The following is a 15,813-nucleotide window of genomic DNA, read 5'->3' as shown; positions in this document are numbered from 1 at the left end:
CACCAGTCAGAATGGCCATCATTAAAAAGTCTACAAATAACATATGCTGGAGAGGGTGTGGAGAAAAGGGAACCCTCCTACAACACTGTTGGTGGAAATGTAAGTTGGTGCAGCCACTGTGGAAAACAGTATGGAGGTTCCTCAGAAAACTAAAAATAGACCTACCATATGATCCAGCAATCCCACTCCTGGGCGTATATCCAGACCAAACTATAATTCAAAAAGACACATTCACCCTGATCTTCACAGCAGCAATATTCACAACAGCCAAGACATGGAAACAACCTAAATGTCCATCAACAGATGAATGGATAAAGACGATGTGGTACATATATACAATGAAATACTACTCAGCCATAAATAAACAATGAAATAATGCCATTTGCAGCAGCAACATGGATGCAACTAGAGATTATCATACTAAGCAAAGTAAGTCAGAAAGAGAAAGACAAATATCATGATACCACTTATATGTGGAATCTAAAATATGACACAAATGAACCTATCTATGAAACAGAATCAGAGACATAGAGAACAGACTGGTGGCTGCCAAGGGGGAAGCAGGTGGGAGAGGGATGAACTGGGAGTTTGGGATTAGCAGATGCAAACTGGTATATATAGATTGGCTAAACAACAAGGTCCTACTGTATAGCACAGGGGACTATATTCAATATCCTGTGATAAACCATAATGGAAAAGAATATGAAAAAGAATGTATATACATATGTATAACAGAGTCACTTTGCTGTGCAGCAGTAATTAACACAATGCTGTAAACCAAGTATACTTAAATAAAAAATAAGTTAATTAAATTTTTAAAAAGATTAATTCCTTCAGAAGAACAAGTACTACACATTCACAGAAAAAGCACCCTTTGAAAGTTTAAATTTTTGAATTTCTTTGCCACTTCCTTAGTTTTGATCATCTTGGACAATATAGTTTTAATATTGACTTTTAAAAGAATTGTGTTTCAGTGTTTGCTATCCTTAGAGAGACAGAAACAGATAAGTACAACTAAATACTTATTTTTGAAAAGTCTGAAAAGTATAAGGGAAATGAAAGTAATTATATCTTCAAATGATTTTGGGGTATGTTTCTAATTTCATACTTCTGATGCGATTCAAGATTAAAACTGTATTAAGACATTTGAGACATGCCGCATTGGTATTAAATGAATTTAATTTTGTGTAAAGTGGTAGAAATATTTTCTTCAGCAAACATACCTGCAGATATAAAATCACAACCATAAATCTACAAAAAAGCAAGCTATTGAATGAAATCTGATTGGTTATTTCCCTGCAGTATGGATCTGCTAATAATTTAATTTACTACTTGCTAACAGAAGCCAAAATTTAAATATACATATATATATGTGTGTGTATATATGTATCTCTCTTCAATTTTAAATCATTCATATGTATGAACAAGTATACATACACATATATAACAATTGTTCATATATATATATATATATATATATATATATATATATATATATAGAATTTAAATTAAAGAAAGTACATCTGGTGGCCTATTTTTTCCCCCCGATTTCTAAAGAACAGCATATTCTATTCTAGGCAGTGGAATGTCAATCCACCTTAAGGGTTGTTCAATGAGCATATCTGAGAAACCACTGGTTTAGCCAATGATGTACTTATTGAGGGAGGCCCTAGTGCCACTGTCAAGAGCTTATCCACAGGAGAGATAAGAAGGTACCTGTTTGGTTTGTGAAAAGAAGGAGTAGTGAGGAATGGCAGGTAGCTGCAGGCTGATGACACGTGATGTCCGTATATATGTAGAACCAACACACCCATAATTGCATCCATTTTCCATACCCAAATCCAAAGCCTTCATATCATTAATCCCAGGCAAAAATGGTAAGATTCATGTGTGTTACTACTCCACAGCTTCAAGATGCCTCTAAACTCATATGAGTATGTCTTAGTTTTATCAGTGGAGGACAAACCAGGCTTCTATCACCAAGCCCCATTCCATAACAGGCAAACCAGTCCAAGACTTCTCTGAGTGCTGCAGGAGAGTCTATGGAAGGGGCGCTCACTCCACTGTGATGCCTAAAATGCCTTTGCACAGAGCAAACATTCAATACATGCTGAGTGAATGAATGAGTGAACCGGTGTCATAAAACAGGCTTATTTCAGGGAAATTCCATTCAACAGGCTGGCATTCCTTCCTACCCATCTTAACTGTTAAGCTTGCCATCAGACAAAAATTTAATTATAAAATGTTAGAGCTGAGGAAATTTTAGAAACTATCTACTCTCCAGAGGTATACAACTTTAATTCAGTGGTAAAAATCACTAGGAGTGATTTAGGAGTCTATCAGACCTGAGTCCAAATTCTACATCTACCATATTTTGGTGAGCAAATAACTACTTCTGAGGCTCTGTTCCATGTATGCATTATGGGATATCATAATAATACATACATTAATTGTATGACTATCAGGGGATGAAATGACACAACCCATTTGCCATGGTCAGCTAAGTAATTTGCACCAAGTAAGCACTCAAGACATTAGCCAATATTCATAGCGGAGAGATGAAAACAAAACTCTGGGACTGATGCCTACCCTAGTGGCCCCAGTGGTCATAATGACTTTCTTCCATTCACCCTGCTCTCTTCTCACTAAGACTAAGGAAGAGAAGATGAACAAATTAGGAATAACAATTTGAAAATGGTTTTATACTCCCTGAATGAATGGAATTAAAATAAAATGATTCATGAGTTCTGCAGAAATATGATGAGACTTTAGATCTTTATGTTAGTTCTCTGCAAAACCAATTGATGGCCCTAAGATGTACCTTCCCACCCAGCCCCATCCTTACCAGGATCAAACATCATTGTAAATGGAAAAGTCAGTAACACATAATCAACAAGCTAAGTTACAAGCCAGTGAAGTCTCGGAGCTTTGATAAGAGAAAATTCAGATTTATCATTATATGTAAAAATAAGATGATATGAAGAACTCAATCTAAAAAATATTATCTGGAGATCTATAATCTCTACAATAGTGCTATAAAAAGTAAAGAGCTAGAAATCTATTTAGATGGTTTTCCTTATAAGAAAGCACTTTCTGTATAACTTTTAATGTACTTACTATTGATGAGAACAATTCAACAAAATTCAAATAAATATCTGCAGATGTCCTACAAGAAGAAAAGAACAGAGTTAGATGTGACAGGGGATAACTGGACTTCAGGATGAGTAAGACCCTATACTTGACCTCAATAAATTAACATGAAATACAGTGGATGAGTCATGTACAGAATGTCAGAATTCTAAAAGGCCAAGCTAAGTACCAAAAGGAACATGTGGGGACTCTTAAGAAGGAAATAAAATATTGGTTAGTTGATTACGAAAAGGCAGAAGGGAGTAGGTTCCCTTTGGCTGCTCTTTGAAGAGATCACTTCCTTTCCCACCTAGTCCTGAGGCTAGGGTGGCATGGGCAATAGAGGAATGTGGGGACTGAGAATCATTTCTCCTCTCACCAGAGTGGCTAGAAGCAGATTTTCTTACCAAGATGTAGTAGTATGCTAATATTTAAGGGTTCTTGAGGTCAGAGAGAAGGGTTTGAATACTCTGGCTCCATCTCTTGCTGTGGGTCAAGTTTCTTACCTTTCCAACACCTCAGTGTCTTTATCTGAAAATTGGGGATGATGATAATGTCTCCCACCTGAGTGTGAGAACTACATGATATAGTGCATACGCAGGGCTAAATTTGGTGCCTGGCAAACAGAAAGTGCTCAGTACGGCAGGCGAGTGTAGTGACAATAAAGGCAAAGATGACGGGGGTAGTGCCGGTGTTGCTTCTGCCCCCAGAACAGGCTCTGACTGGGACAGAGTTAAAGCACCTTTGGGTTCATGGGGGTTTATATATAAGCAACGGTTGATCAATGTGAGCTGGTTGTCCAAATGATTATGTGCAATCTAAGAAAAAAATGGGCCTCGGATCTGCTCAGCTACTTAATAATATTAGCAGCGGTAGCAGTCAAAGAAGCTAAATTTTATTACGTGTTTATATGCCAAACAACGTGCTGAACGTTTTAAAAGGATTTACTCACTTATTACAAGGAGGCTATACGCTAGGTCCTGATAACGTTATTCGTCTCTTTCAGATGTTGACTGAGCCTCAGAGGGGTTACAAAAGCACCTAAGATCCCGTTGTCAGTACATGACGGAAATGAGTTCAAATCCAGCCTGCCTGACTTGTTCTTAATCACTAAGGTATGAGATTAAGCATGTTGCCCTTTGCCTGATTCTCCTTCTGAGGCCTGAATATTTCACTTAGCTGAGTGCAGAAGAGAGAAAATTCTCTCTCCTTGACCCAACTTGGCATCAATATCCAACTCCCCTTCTCAAAATGGGTTGCTTCAACGAGCAGCAATGAATGCCGTGTTGTGGACCAGTCACCTTGATGACTAAGAGTCAGACACTAGGGAAAGAAAATGCTCTGTGACAAACCTACCCTTGTACAGAAACAAGACAGAAATGGGGGGACAAGCCAGAAGATAATGGAATAAGGCATAGGAAAAATAGCAACTGGCATCGTGACAGTAATAATAATAGTAGTAGTAGTAGTAGTAGTAATAATAATAGACTTTACTGTGCTCTAGGCATTGTATTAAGTGCTTAATGTAAGTGACTTCATTTTAACATTGAAAACAAGTCTACGGGGATGAAATATTATTAACATCATTTTATAGGCAGGAGTATTGAGGTTCAGGTAATCAGGTAAATTGCCCAAGCTCATATGGTTAGCAATTGGAAAACAGAGATTTGAACCAGCACCTACACTCCTAACCATTATTCTATAACCATTATGCTGAAGACATAAGAATTCCAATGGTCTTTCCCCATAACCCACTCCTGCACTCCAGACTTAAATAGTCCAAGATCAAGAGAGAGCAAGCTTGGAGTTGCCACTCTTCAGTGAGTGTCAATCATTTCAAAACAGTGTATTTGCTAACAAGATGCACTTCCTGTGATAATCTTCTCAACCAGCTATCAAGAAACAGGAAGCAAAGATTCAAGTAACAGTAGATTCCTACTTACGAGGAAGGTGGGACAGCATGGTTGACACTGGGCTTAACTGTTCTGGAAAACGTGGTCCCAGTAGGCATACACGCTGGTACATTTTCCCCACCTACCAAATACAAAAGAAGTATTTCATTTCCATGTTGCTCTTCAAAGTTCCACCTCATTCGTGCCTGTCATTCATCCTCTGGCCTCTTCCTGTCTCCATTTCTGTATAGAAAGGTGCTGAGTCTCTGCTCTCGGATATGAAAAGGGTGTGTTAGGAGAGGGAGCCATGGTACCTCAATGTCTTTTTTTTTTTTCATCTTAATTCTATTATGCCAACTCCACTGAACTTAATTAGAGTGAATACAGAATTACACAATTACCCTCTGTTCTAGTCTTCAGATGTTATATTTTGATAAAATTTACGACATGCTGCTCTCCCCTTGAACACCAGATGAACACTAGAAATAGATGTGTGTTGACATAAAATCTGTTATAATTACAATTAAAGTGTAGCTTACATAATGATAGTGTTAACATAAAATTATAGATGGGTAGAGACAACGTGGTCATGCATTTTTTAGTATAAGTACATGCTTAGAGCAATATCTGTTAGCGGAATGAAGATGGAAGAGAATTTTGGTTAAGCCACAAAGGCTGTTTAAGGACTTGCAGATAGCTAAGGGGAACTCAAAGACCAGTAAGATAATATTTCCCCTGCCATGTTTGCAATTGCAAAGTGAAGGGGAGATGTGAAAGTAAGTACCCCTATGGAAATTACAAGACAAGTACATTTTTTTTCCTTGAATACCTGGGTAAATGCTTAAATTCTAATGTATATCAGTGATGCAAATTTTCAACTGAGTTTGATAAATCATAAAATAATAATTATACATATATGTATATAAAACGGCATGGAACTAGGCAGTTCAGAATTACTTCTAATTAAAGAGGTACCCTATGACAACTTACTTAAACCTTACAAAATATGGTTCCAACTACCCTATCAGAGTGAAAAGCAGGAGACTGAAAGGTTTATTGTAAATGTTTGTAGTCATGGTATCTTAACTAAAACTACTGTGTCACAAATACTATTAAAATAATTGTGACATTTTATTCACTTTTACTGCAAACAACAAAACAAACTATAGGTATTTTTTCATTTCAGGTAATTATTTTAGCTAACAGTTATTAAATGTTTTGAGAAGACAGAGTGCTAATTGCATTACTTCATTTTATCTTTAAAATAGCGCTTCCATGTAATTATTCTTAATATCTCCATTGTATTAAAGTGTATCTCTAGTTTAGACCTTTCTTCAGAACTGCAGACTTGTGTATCCAACTGTGTACTCAGCATCTCTACTTGGACGTCACAAAAACATCTCAAATCTTATACCTCCAAAACTGGTCTTTAATCCCCCAAACATGCTCTACCCCAAACTTTTTCCATCTTAGGTGACAGTAACCACACCTTTCCAGTTCCCCAGGCCCTACATCTCGAATTCACCCTTGACCCCCTCTTCCTTTCCATTCTTGCATTCAATCTACCACGAAATGCTGTCACAACCTTCCCAATGTGCCACTTCTGAGAATTACCAGCCACTAGCAGCCTGGTGCAGGCCAACAACATAGACCTTGAGGATCCTGTAGTCGCCTCCTGAGATTCTCCCTGACTCCACTCTCTCCCCACATCCTCAAGACCACAGATAGAGTTATGCTTTTCAAACAAGAGACAGTTCATGCCACACCTCGGCTAAAATCCTGTCCCTGGCTGCCTACATTTAGAGTAAAAGACACAATGCATGTGATGGCCTCCCAGGACTTACCCAATCCATCCCATCACATATCCGACCTCCAGCCCTCCTGCTGTCTCTTCCTCCCCACTGACTAAGTCAGCCAGGGTGGCCTCCTTGATATTCCTCCAAGCTGCCCGGCATATTTCTGCCTTAGAGTGTTGGGACTGGTTATTCTTGCTCCCAGGGAGTGGTCTCCCCATCATACATTCTGACAACTCCCTCACTTCAAGTCTTTGCTCAAATGTCAACTTATAAAATCCACCCTGACTACCCTATTTAAAAACAGAACCTACCTGTACACTCCTCCAGCACTCCCAACCCAAGCCTCTTCAGTGAGCTTCACATCCTTTTCCTTATCCCGTAGCACCCATCAACTTGTGACAAAGCATAGAATTTATTTATAACATCCGTTTCCACACGAGAGTGTAAGGAGGGAGAGAGCATGCAAGAAGGAGCACGCAGGCAAAGGCTCTTGTCTAATTTATTCATTGATACATCCAAGCATAGAGAACAGGAAGATGCTTGATAAATAGTCCTGAAAAAGATACAGATGAGGAAACTAGTAGTAAAGCTCAGAAAGTTTAAGTAACTTCCTCAAGGTTTTAGAGCTAGAAGAGGGTCACAGTAGAATTCACACTTGAGGATGTCTAACTTCAAATCTCTTAGCCTCTCTGCTTTTTTTTTTTTTTTTTTCTTTGCGGTACGCAGGCCTCTCAGTGTTGCGGCCTCTTCCGTTGCGGAGCACAGGCTCCGGAGGCGCAGGCTCAGCAGCCATGGCTCACGGACCCAGCCGCTCCGCGGCATGTGGGATCTTTCGGACCGGGGCACGAACCCGTGTCCCCTGCATCGGCCGGTGGACTCTCAACCACTGCGCCACCGGGGAAGCCCCTCTCTGCTATCTTAAGTCCATGCAATTCAGGATTTGTTTTAATCAGTGCCATGGAAATTCTCACTCCACTGAATAGGATCACTAAAGTCTTCTCTGTCTAGATTTATATATATATTTTGCATTTAAACAAAGGAAACAGAAGAGGGGAATTCATCATGGGTTATTGCAGTAGTTTTACAGCAATTTTAGCAATAATGACATTTAAGTAATAGTGATATTTAATGATAGCATAATAATAATAAAATAATAGCTCTTAAATGTATTGAAGACGAATCGCATGCTAAACTCGGTGCTAAAATATTTCCATGTATATTTTGTGCAAAATCCTTATGAATATTCTATCAGATGAGCTTGATGTGTAACTCCACCAGGCATACTTCTCTTATTCTGCTTTCAAAGATAAGGAAATTGATGAGAAGTGTGGTAACCGTTTGATCAAGATGAGACTGGTAATAAGTTGTGAGTATGAATTTATATTCAGGTCTAACTCCAGAATTTGATTCTCAATCCATACATGAAAATTCTGATAATTTCTTTGATAAGGGTATGTTCTCTCCTGGAAAACACCCCCATTATGTCTGCCTGTGCTCATACCTTCAGAACACAGTCAAGTTTAAAACATGATAAAAATGTTTAAATAGTGTGCTTTAATAAATGGAAATATCTTCATCTAAACAATAACACAAAAAGGCAGGCTGAGCCCTTTGAAGTGGCTTCGTTGCTATCTTCCATCCAGAACAAGAGAAGGAATCAACAGCTGCAGAGTAAAGAAAGCATGAAACCCAGAGATGGAGGATTCTGTAAATGACCAATTAGAAGACTACTAAGCCACACTTTCATAGCAAGAGGCAAAATATTCCATTAAACTGAAAATTCTTCTACCCCTCACTCCAAGGCCCACACAAACATTAATGTTGCATTTATTAGGATGTATTTCCTGTGCTCTATCAACTTGACTTTCAGCAACTGTATTAATACAGTCCTTTCGCTTTGCACATATATCTGAATGATGAATTCCATTACTGGAGTTTTGTAGAAAGAGTGGAGTGAATGAAGTAAAGTTTGGGAAGAGCCATCATAATCCATAATGATGGGCACTGAATCAGGACAAGAAGAAGCCTCTCTTCTCACTTATTTGAATGAAAATTCTACTATATATTTATTGCCTCTGTACAGGGCCATCTGTTGAATAATGGAAAACAAGCATCTTTCATTTGGAGGTAGGATTTGTGGGCTCAAGTTTCGATGGGCCTGCAGAATTAATCTTGTTTTAGAAATGAAATAAAATGTAATTTCTTACTGTAAGTAGATGTGGTTAAGGAACTGGCAACTTTGATGTCTTTAAATCACTGCAGTTTCGGGGTAGGCAAATCTATAATTATTTCAAGCACTTCTTTATTGGTGCAACAATTGAGCAGTGTACATAGTGGTCAACAACCTGGGCATTGTCAGACGACTCTAAGTTTGAATCTAGACTTTGCCACTCACCAGCTATGTGACTTTCAGCTATGAGAATCACTTTCTTCAGCTTTACACTGTGGATTATTATATGCCCTTTGCAGAACTACTGTAAGAACTAAATGTATATGGGCACAGTGGCTCATAGTAAGGGCTCAAATTAGTACTGTGGTCACTACTAGTAGTACTGAAAAGAAATTAGAACTTCTATTCTCATAAAGTGGGATATGTGTCCCTTTATCATTGTAATTTCATATCATTTTACTTTTGACCTTATAATTTAATAGCTTGATCCAAGAAACATTTAGCAGTAAATATAATTGAAAGAAGGTTACTTGTCAAGCATGAAATACTGTAGTATCAAGTGTGCTGGCACAATGCTCTTCTCAGATAATTAACCTGTAAAAATATGTTATTGTCTTCTTTTTAATTAACCACATTGAACATATATATTTACTGTGCCAATTGGCGAAAGGTCCATTAATTAATCAGTCTAACTATATGTTGCATAAACGTCTTCTAAACATAATCGTATATGTATTTTACTTGTTGGGAAAATGTGTTTGAGAGTGTTCTTTTCTGCCTATTTAAAGTAAAAGAGGGTGAGAAGTAGAGTTAGGCTTAATGTACTTTGTACTCCATTATGCCATGAAAATGCTTCTGTGCCCTGGAGACAACAACAAAAGATTTGCTTTAATGACAAGAATCAAGTATGTTCTAAAGCTTCCAGGTAGGAGGCGTATAGGTTGCAGTTTATGTCAGAAGTCTTTGCTCTCTCTCTCAACTGCATCTAGATGGGAAAGATGTGGTCACAAATGCTTCAAGGTGATACAGTAAATGTTGGAAAAAGGGGGGTAGGAGGCAGAGTTTTGAATATCTCAAACCTGAGCTAGAAGGATTTTATTTAAAGAAAATAGCGGATATGATTTTTCACTTAAGGAATGCCAGTCAGCAAACCTGACATTAATGTAGGAAATTAGCTCTTTTAGCTATGATGCTTTCAAATGCACATGGCTGAAAACAAATTCAAAATAGTCAAAGGAAATTTAAAAACAAAAACCAAACAACAACAACAACCTCAACAAACAAGTACTAGAAATTCAGGGATGCAGCCATATTCAGATACAGTTGGATCTGGACGTTCCAGAGTATCAGCAGGGTTCCAGCTCTCTCTCCATCCCTCAGCCCTGCTTACCTCTGCAAGACTTTATTTTACAGAAAGTCTCTCCTTGTGCTGGATGGTTACTGGGAGTCCCAGAGTCATATCTCCCCAGCTTAGAAATTCCAGAGAGAAAAGACAATTCTTCCATTTTGCTCTGAGACAAAAGTCCTGGGGAGCAGTCTGATAGACTTAGCCGAGGTCAGATGCCTACCCATGAGCCAATCACCTGCTTTACTGGAGTTCAGTCCCTGGGCGACTCATCCCCGGGGCCCGTCAGGAGGCAGGATGGCATTATCTGGCAGCTCTCCAAGAAAAGCCTGCTGTTTTTTTGGTAACACGAAAGGGGAGAGGACATGGATAATGAAACCTGTATCTGCTTCTGTAAAATCCACTGAATCTTACTCCCTGCCCTGTGTCGATGACCATGCAGTAAGCTGACCCAGGAGGTCATTTTTCCCACAACAGTCTTTATATATATGACTAAGGAACACACTGGTAAAAGAATATGGGAGAAAGTCTGAGTATGACAAGTCAGCTAGACTGATATTAACTAAAAAAGCTGTGTGAAAATATCCTTAAAAAGTTGCCCCCAACTCACTCAAAGTCCAAAGTTGGAGCTGGAAATACAATGTCATGGAGTTTGGATAAGAACAGGTTTTCTCCAAGCTGAACTATGACACAGAGATTAGCGACTTCTAGAAACTATACTTTTCCAAAGAAAAAACATCACGTGAGAAAAATGAGGCCTAGAAAAATTAAATGACTTAAGGTAACATAGCTAATTAATGGCAGGACTGAGACTAGAGTATATACTTTGTGTAACTGGCTATGGTTTTTTTGTTTGTTTTGTTATCACTTCAAAACGAGACAAACTTAAAGAAAAGAAACACAACCAAAACTCAGTGGTTGGAAAAGAGATGGATGTGAACGCCCACTTGTTTCTTACATATAAAGTTACCCCTCGCACTGTTTTGGAGGCGAAAACGCTGGCTCTTCCCAACGTTGGTTACATACACAAAGATTCCAAAGACAAGACAAGTGCTTTGCAAACACAGTAACTAGAACCAGCTCAGGCTTCCCCGCGCCGGGTCCTACGTTCCACGGTCAGAACCACCAACTGTATCCCCCCGGGGAACAAGGTGATTCAGAAAAGCTGGCGTCTTCAGAGAAGGCAGAAAACTTAGCCGGGAAGAGAGTCAGGAGAAAACTTGCTCAGCTTCTTGCTGGGGTCTGAAACGATCCCAACAGAGTCCTTAAACCCCTCAGGTTTCCCCAATCAAGCACCCTCGCCTCCAACCTGGGCCACCCCAGATCTGACTATCAGACGACAGAAGTCTGCGGACGCACGAAGAACTGACCACCCCACGAGAGGGACCTACGCGCGGCCGCGCCCACTCACCCGCCGCTCCCCGGGAGACGGGAGACCAGCTCGGGGTCCAAGTCCTGGGCGTGGCTGACTGACCCCTCTCCGGGCCCAGCTCCAGCTCACCTCAGCGCGGCCCGCCTGGGCGCCGCCATCTTGACCACAAAGGGGGCCTCGCGCCGGAGGCCCCTGAGCGGGCGCCCTGAGCGGAGCCGGAGCGCCGGGGAGCCCCAGGTCGGCGCCTTACGTCCCCTGCGCGCTCGCGCAGCGTCCACTCACGACAAGACTCCCGCACGCAGCCCCCGACCCAGGCTTCCGTGGACCCGGGGCCCGAGCAGCCCGCACCGCGGCTCAGGCGGCGCCGAGGGCGGCCCGGGCGGAAGAGCGGGCGCGGGGCACGCGCTCGGTAACCTGGCAACGCGGAGCAACCCGGCGTCTCTGGCGAACCCCAGCCTTCCACCGCGAGGAAGCACGGACCCCCGCACCCGCCGCCCAGCCCGCGCCGCCCCTCGGTCGCTCCGCCCGCCGCTGCCCGCTGGCTATGGTCTTTTAAATCCATGGTACAACGTCTATATGTAACAAATCTGTTAAACCCTAAATGTTTATGATATTCAAGTAATCCAGTATCTGAATTATTCTTGAAGATAAAACATCCAAAGACTTCTTAATTGTATGGGTATACATACATAAAATACACGTGGAGGTAACTTCAAATATAGTATGTGCCTGTCTCTATTCCTTCCCTCTCCGCTCTTTTAAAAAATGCCTCTTTAAAAATTGCCCACTCACCATCTGTTAGGTAAATTTGCTGAAACACAGTAAATGTGGGGACAGAAATTGTTATAGAGACTATTCCAAATGGCACTGACATCTGTATTTATGAGTTACTATTTTTATTATTATCGTAATTGTAGACAAGAAATTATTGTAATAGCTAACACTTATCTGGAACTTACTATGCCCCAGGTACTGCTTGAATGGTTTACACATGTTGATTTATTTAATCCTCATAATAAACTAAGGATTTATCTCATCCCCAACATATAAAAGGCAGGTATTATTATTCATCACCCCTATTTTTCAGATGAAGAAATTGAGGTACAGTGTTCTTAAGAGACTTGCCAAGGACATAAAGCTAGGAAGCACAGAGCTCAATTTGAAGTCAGGAACTCTATCTTCAAAATCTCTGTTTCAACCCCTCTGCCACCTAGCTCTTGGGTGCAGAAACAGAGCTCATACCCATGTCTAATCTCAGCAACAACACTTTTAACTATTGTACTCTGTTGTCTGTCTATGTATTAGACACTAATCCCTATCAGCAGTGTTTCCAGAACTATTCCTCTTGGATGAATCACGTTCTGGGTATGTCCAGTGAACAACTGAACATAAAATGTTTAAATTATTGGAAAGATCTCTCTGGGGAATGTCTTACGAGACCATCTACCATGCTTAATTCCACTAATCGAATTAAATGGAATTTTAGACCATCTATCATTTTTTAATATTCACATCTCATTTAATATTCAAACAATATTCCTTAGGGTAATTACGTATATTCTTTGCATATCTTGATTCTTTGTGATGTGGGCCCATTTCTCATGATCGTATCTGCTTTGAAATTATTTAACGTAAGTTGATACTAGTATCTTCCCCATGCAAGTTATTTATCTTACAATGATTAAAAAAATTTTTTTATCATTGTGTTGTGAATTCACAGCATTTTAAAAATTATTTTTTATTTTATTTATTTTTGACTGTGTTGGGTCTTCGTTGCTGTGTGCAGGCTTTCTCTAGTTACGGCAAGCAGGGGCTACTCTCCATTGCAGTGTGCTGGCTTCTCATTGCGGTGGCTTCTTTTGTTGTGGAGCACGGGCTCTACGTGTGCGGGCTTCAGTAGTTGCGGCTCACGGGCTCTAGAGCACAGGCTCAGTAGTTGCGGCGCACGGGCTTAGTTGCTCCAGGGCATGTGGGATCTTCCTGGACCAGGGATCGAACCAGTGTCTCCTGCATTGGCAGGTGGATTCTTAACCACTGCGCCACCAGGGAAATCCCTATCCTATAATGAGTTTGATTCTTCAGTTCCTCAACCCTCCACCCCATTAAAATAAAATCAGAAGTGGGATCAAGTCTCATTTCTGTGGGGAGAAGGTAGCAGGTAAGCACTTGTAGACATTCATTCAGTCAATCAATCTCAGTTGAGGACTCCTGCTTCTAGCCATTATGGAGTAATTGGCCCCAGAATTTTCCTCTCAAAGCTAATCATTAGAAAATTAGAATAACTTAAACAACACTTTTAAGACACTGGGCAGCTAAGAGCTCAGGACTGTGTTCCCCAAAGGAGGGGCAACAAATGAGGCAAGACCTATGAATGTTCCTGCCTGGTGCCACTTTTCAGACCCAAGCTGAGCATGGTCAATGGGCTAATTTGAGAAAACAGAGATCAGAGTTCAGAGAGACTCAGGAAGCTGCAACTTGCAGGCAAGAGTACAAGATAGACAGGAGGCACACAGAGAAAGAGGGCTAGAAATATGTATGGTAGTCCCTCGAATTTTGGCTCAACACTAAACTGGGAAAACATAGGATGAGGATATGGGACCCTAGGAAAATAACAACTATTAGGGAACTGTAACAGCTCACACAGCACTGGGAGACACTGAAGTGCTAACCCTCTGGAGGGGAGAAATCTTTCTGAAGACTTGGACAAATTAGTAGAGACCCAGAAAGGTTACACTTCAATAGCAGGGCTAAATACCCACTGGAAAAAGTCTTAAAAACCAACCTGGAAAGGATCTAGCTGACCTGCAAGTAACCTAACATCTGCTAAAACAAGATTCAATGCTTTTTAAAGGAAGAGAGTGAAATGAAGACACAACCACATTATTTTTACACTGTACAGAATCCAATAAAAATTATAAGGCATGTGAAAAGGCAGGAGGAAAAACTAGTCGATAAAAACAGATCTAGAAATGACAGATTTTAGAATCAGCACAAATACAAAAAAAAACCAGTGTGACAGAATTCTAAAATAGCCCCCATAATTATATAGTGAATGGGATTTTGCAGGTGTAGTTGAGGTTATTAATCGGTTGGCTTTGAGAGAGATTCTCCAGGTGAGCCTAACCTAATCATGTAAGTCCTTAAAATAAGACTTTTCTTTGGCTGGTCACAAAAGAGTATGTCAGAGAGATCCTAAGTGTGAGAAGGATTCAACATGAAGGAGGTTCTCTATTGCTGAGAGGGAAGGAGCCATCTGGAAGGGTCTGAAAGTGGCCCTAGAAGCTGTCTGGCCCCTGGATAACGGCAAGAGAAGACAAGGACATCGTCCCTACAGTTGTAAGTAACTGAATTCTACTGACAAGGTAAATAACCTTGGACATGGATTTTTCCCAGAGCTTCCAGATAACAGCTCAGCCTGGCTGACACTCTGACTTCAGTTCTGTAAGAAGAGCCTCAGGAGAGATCCCAGCCAAGCCGCCCATACTTGAGTACCTAAAGATCTGTGAGATAAATGAGTATTGTTTTAAGTCACTAAATGTGTGGTAGTTGTGTCACAGCAATAGGAAATAAATATAAACAGCTAGTGTAAATATGTTCAAGAATTTGAGGGAAACATGAACCCAATGAGGAGAGAAGTGAAAAATATAAAAATAAATGGAATGTGTAGGGCTGAAAAATACATTGCTTGAAATTCACTGTATCTGTGTAACAGCAGTCGCATACTGCAGAAGACAAATTTGAACATTGTTCAAGATAGACCACATATTGTTCCATAAACAAGTTTCAATACACTTAAAATTATTGAACTCATTCTGATAACAATGGTATTAACTTGAAAATCAATAACAAAATATCTAGAAAATCCCCTAATATTTGATATTTAAACACACTTAACTCACAATTTTTAAAAAAATCCAGGTAGGGGCTTCCCTGGTGGCGCGGTGGTTGAGAGTCCACCTGCCAATGCAGGGGACACAGGTTCATGCCCCGGTCCAGGGAGATCCCACATGCCATGGAGTGGCTAGACCCATGAGCCATGGCCCCTGAGCCTGCGCGTCCGGAGCCCGTGCTCCGCAACGGGAGAGGCCACAACAGGGAGAGGCCCGCGT

General features: G+C 40.5%; 1 long non-coding RNA gene across 3 annotated transcripts in view; it reads right to left on the bottom strand.

The window, feature by feature from the left end:
• Nucleotides 1–11,863, bottom strand: part of LOC307175918 — a 47,720-nt gene extending 35,857 nt beyond the window's left edge. For 2 of the 3 annotated variants that reach the window (XR_013824544.1, XR_013824545.1), the window contains exons 1-4: nucleotides 11,744–11,863; nucleotides 5,073–5,163; nucleotides 3,118–3,166; nucleotides 2,590–2,645 (exon numbers count right to left, since the gene is read on the bottom strand). This is a non-coding gene — a long non-coding RNA (uncharacterized lncRNA). The remainder of the gene's footprint in view (nucleotides 1–2,589; nucleotides 2,646–3,117; nucleotides 3,167–5,072; nucleotides 5,164–11,743) is intronic. The other variant, XR_013824546.1, reaches the window with a different exon arrangement.
• Between the last annotated feature and the right edge of the window lie 3,950 nt (nucleotides 11,864–15,813).

Source organism: Stenella coeruleoalba (assembly GCF_951394435.1).
Source record: "Stenella coeruleoalba genome assembly, chromosome: 17".
Taxonomy (NCBI): Eukaryota; Metazoa; Chordata; class Mammalia; order Artiodactyla; family Delphinidae; genus Stenella; species Stenella coeruleoalba.
Note: the sequence above shows the minus strand (reverse complement) of the source record. Positions and strands in the feature narration are given on the sequence as shown.